The 4913-nt window shown below is 49.1% G+C and overlaps 1 pseudogene; it reads right to left on the bottom strand.

Moving 5' to 3' along the window:
- Window positions 1–1772: 1772 nt before the first annotated feature.
- LOC111154836 lies at window positions 1773–2152 on the bottom strand (annotated as a pseudogene).
- Window positions 2153–4913: the final 2761 nt, after the last annotated feature.

Below are 4913 nucleotides of genomic sequence, written 5' to 3'. Positions count from 1 at the left end.
GGACATGTTCAAATCCACGTGTAGCTGTCATTCTAGTTCTTTCCCAGGGACGGTCCTGCCCTGGTGCCTCTCGGGGTGGGGAGAGTCAAGAGCCTCAGTTTTGGGGTCAGGAAGTGAGTATGCTAAGGGGACACCTGGGCAGAGGGTGGGGAGGGAAGTTCGCTGTTTCAGAAAACGCAGTGAAGAGAGAACGAGGACTATGGCTTGGGGAGAGGAAGGGAGAAGAGGAGTTGTATCTGAGGATGGGGAACCCAAGGACGCCGGCTGAAGATTAGGATACAGGAGGGAGAAGGCAAATCTGCCAGAGAGAGGAAGAAATAATGAGCCAGTCCCAGAGTGGGGATGGAAGACAGGAGCAGACACTGGGGAGGAACATTTATGGGCATTGTTCCCTTAACTGAAGAGACAGGCTGAAACAGTACAGTACACAGTGGAGACGACATATTACGTGTAATATGCACATAGACAAAAGACTGGGAGTGATCACAGGGAACGTTTGCACTCCCTGGGAGTAAGATTGCCATTTTCCCTCACGTGGGTTTTTCTGTGCTTTCCCCAGTCTCCTCCGACATACAGGTATTGATCTTGTAATTAGAAAAGCAAATAAAAAAATTTTTTTTTCAAGACTCCAAGAGGCCAGGGAAGCTTCTGGGCTAGAGAAGGACACACACAAAGCAGTTGTTCTGAGTCCCCTGAGATGCACCCCAGACCTGACCCCAGGCTTAAGAATCGGAATCTTGACGAGGGGGGTCCCCCCAGCGATTTTGAAGGGAGTCCAACTGATTTTCTGGCTCTGCTGCACAGCCCATAAAGGGGACTGGAGGCATGGGAGGCTTTGCAATGAAGAGGTGCATGCTGGGTGCAGGTTGAGAGGCTATTGGTGACTTAGGCTGAGGGTCTTCCGGGGGTGGGGGTGGGGGGCTGGCTCAGCACCCATTCTTAGGCAGCGGTGAAGAAGCCTGAGAGGGCTGTAGGGACACATCGGCAACTGGGAGCCTGCCGGCCAGACTTGAGGCTGAGGGATGGAGTCAGCACCAGCCTGGTGGGTTCCTGGTACTGCCTGTTGCATTAATTTTCTCAAGTCCTCAGACTTTAATCCCCTGCACTTGGCAAGGGCTGATTTGGGTCATCCTAGTTTACTTTGAGGTTAAGAGAAAATGAGCTCATGCCTCCCTCAGGGAGCGCTACCTATGTGCCCAGCAGTGGGGGAGCACTGGACATGCCTCATTCCACTGAACCTTCCCAACCACCCTGCAGAAGCCAAAATCTGCAACCCTCCCATTTTACAGACAACTAAATGGGCTCAGAGAAGTTAAGCCATCTGCCCAAGGGAATGAAGGTCCAAGGATGATAACCAAGCGGCAAAGGAGGAACTCTAACCAAAGTCTGTTCATTGCACGGCCCATCCCGAGCTTGCTTTCTTTATTATTTTTTTTTAACTCCTCCAATGTTTATTGAATAGTGAGCTGTTGCCAGCACTGTTGAAACCTGCAACTCATCACCTAGATCCTTCTCTTTGCTACCGTCTGAGAAGGAAACCAGGAGAAGGACCACTCCAAATGCCAGAAAGTAGCCAGAGGAGTGGGGATGTGGGAAGAAGGGAAAAAGCAGGGAGAGGAAGGAGCAAGACAGGGTACAGAGCTACCCTCGCAGGGACATACACACACACACACACATACACACACAGAGACACCTACACACACAGATACTCACACAGACAGACAGACACACATGCACATGCAAGGATCAGGGGTGTCAGTTTCTGCCCCCACTCAGTGGCCACAAGGGACATCAAGGAAAGACCAGGCATCCACAAGACCTTCCAATCCTTCCTGTCTTGAAGCATCTGCTGTGAGGGTCTGGGCCAAGGTCACTGGCCCATCCAAAGCAGCTTGGATGGAGGCCACCAGCTTCAGAAACTTGCTCTCCATGTTTATGTAGCCATCACCTCTCTTCTTGGAGTGAACTAATGTCCCCGCGCTACCATCACTTCAAAGAAGCCGGTGGCCTATGGAATCCCTTCACCATAGACGCCCAGGCATCTGGGGACCTCATCTTCCAACTTCTTGAACTGAAGATACTTGGACTTGTAGCCTCAAGCACCACAATAAATGATTTGGTCGGTGAGGGCCATGGCTAGGGACCACAGCATGGGAATCAGCACAAATGGGCAACCCACCTATGGCATGGACAGTTGAACTCTCTGTCCTGAGCTTCTTGCCTTCCTTAGCCTTTGGCGTGCATATCTGTGCATCATGGATGTGGGGTTTGGACTTGAGAGAAGAGCAGAATGCTGCCTCTCTCCATTACCCGTCAGGAAGGTGGAGAGTGTCCAGGCTGGCCTCCCGAGGAGGGACACTGGGAGGCGGGGGTGGCTTTCAGGGAAGGGACCCCTGGGACTGGGCCCAGAAGGTACTCTGTTCAATACAGCATCATTTTCAACCTGCCGGGACTTGCCAAATGAATTACAAAATAAAGACCCAAATGACAGAATAATGAGCAATTCATTTGAAATGTAAAATAAATAGGTAAACCTCTGGTGAGAAGGCAGGATAAATGGCATTCGTCTGACATTTGGTAATTAAATTAAACAGTAACGAACTTGTGAATAATGTGCCTAGAGATGGCTAGGGAGGGCGATTATTTTTTTCTGAAACCAAGGCTTTAAAGCTCCAGCTGTTCTCAATTCTCATGGCTGGGAGCCTAGCTGGGGGTCACAGACTCTGGGAGTTGGTGACAGGTCACTGGTCCACCTACCCCACCAAAGACCCAGCCTGGAGGACAAAGCTGGCCTTGAGCTTCCAGAGACCCAAGCCCAGGTCTGTCGGTACTAAAAGAACCTTCCAGACCATCTAGTCCATTTCTGGACCGGTAGAGCCAGTATCAAGTCTTCTGGCCTGCCTACTTCACCACATTTCCTCTTCTCCCCTGTAGTAGTTGGTCCTCAGAGATGACCCCCCAGCAGCCACACCTCCTGACATTCACACCTTCACATGGTGCCTCCCCTTAAATCCAAGCTGGCTTGTGATTTGCTTTTAGTCATGATGGAAGTGACACTGTGTAGCTTCCCAGGCTGGGTCACAAGAAACTTTGTAACTTCTACCTAAGACTCTTGGAACACTCCAGAGAAAGCCAGCCACCATGTAAGAAGTCCAACTCGTCCTCCATGCTGTGAAGAAGCCCAAGCTAGCCACATGGAGAGGCTGCATAAAGAGGGAGAGATTGGGGTGTCTGGGTGGCTCAGTTGGTTAAGCATCCAGTTCCCTGTTTTGGTCAGATCGTGATCACATGGGTCATGAGATCAAGTCCCATGTCATACTCTGCACTCAGTGGGGAGTCTTCTTGAAGATTCTCTCCCTCTGCAACACATTTGCTAGCTACCTTTCTCTTTCTCCCTCTCTCCCTCTCAAATAAACAAATAAATCTTAAAAAAAAAAAAAAAAAGAGGAGAGATTGCTGAACAGCCGCTGGGAATTCTGGGGCATCTCAAATGAGGCACCAGACATGTGCATGAAGAAGCCATCTTGGAATCAGCCCTGCCAAGCTTTTGGATGATTCCAACGCCAGCCACCATCTGGCTAGAACCACATGAGAGACCCCAAGTGAACTGAGTCTAGTCAACCTACAAAAATGTGAGAGTTAATAATAAATTGTTGTTTTCAGTTAGTGTGGTGATTGATTTTATGTGTCAACTTGAGTGGGCTAAGGGATGCCCAGATAGCTGGTAAAACATTATTTCTGGGTGTCAGGTGACCCGCCAAGCCATAAAGTTGGGTGTCCACACCACACTCTCCCATCATATGAAAGTGGTATAAATGAGATCAGACAAAATCAGGCCCTGAAGGCACAAGTAAGTTACAGGAAGGGATGTCCCAAATGCCCATGGTCCCTATTCTTGCTATACTGCTTTCTCTCCAAGCCTATATACCACATGGGGAGTTCCCTACCCTTGGCTGAGAGAGGAAGGGAAGAACTCAGACCTGGTTTGTGGGCGGCTCTGCACAATATGCATGTTAACTCCCAGAGTGGACAGCCACAGCATGGCAGTCCTCCCCTGGGACATCCCTGAAGACACGGTCCCAAAGACGAACTCCCAAAGAGGGCAGACAAAGTGGGCAAAACTTTGGACCGTGCACCTTGTTGTCCACTTTTGTTGGCAGGAAAAACGACCAGATGTATGGCTATATACTGATTCATGAGCTGTGGCCAATGGTTTATCTGGATGGTTGGAAGGAATGTGATTTAAAAATTGGTGACAACAGAATTTGAGGAAGAGGTATGTGGATAGTCTACTCTCAATGGGCAAAAAAAGGTGAAGATATTTCTGTTTCACATGAATGCTCACCAAAAGGTAATCTCAGCAGAGGAAGACTTTCATAACCAAGTGGATAGGATGACCCCTTCCATGATACCAGTCAACCTCTCTCCTCAGCCACCCTGTCATTGCCCAATGGGTTCATGAATAAAATGGCTCTTGTGGCAGGGATGAAATTTCTTTATGGGCTCAGCAACATGACTTCCACTTACCAAGACCAACTTGGCTATGGCCATTGCTGAGTGCCCAATTTGCCAGCAGCAGAGACCGACACAGAGCCCCTAGTATGCACCATTCCCCAAGGGGATCAGCCAGCTACTGCTAGTAAGTTGGTTACACTGGATCACTTCTGTCATGAAGGGGCAGGTTTTTGCCCTTACTGAAATAGATGCTTATTCTGGATATAGACTTACCTCCCCTGCATGTAATACTTCTACCAAAACTATCATATGTGGATTTAGAGAAACCTCACTCACTGTCATGGTGTTCCATGCAACGACGTTGTTTCTGACCAAGGAACTAACTTACAGCAAAAGAAATGTGGCAATGAGCCCATGATCATGGAAGTCACTCATCTTATCATCTTCCCCACCATCCC

The sequence above is a fragment of the Enhydra lutris genome, unplaced genomic scaffold (assembly GCF_002288905.1).
Source record: "Enhydra lutris kenyoni isolate GAN:26980312 unplaced genomic scaffold, ASM228890v2 scaffoldscaffold38, whole genome shotgun sequence".
NCBI lineage: Eukaryota > Metazoa > Chordata > Mammalia > Carnivora > Mustelidae > Enhydra > Enhydra lutris.
This window is presented reverse-complemented; position numbering and strand designations above follow the sequence as displayed.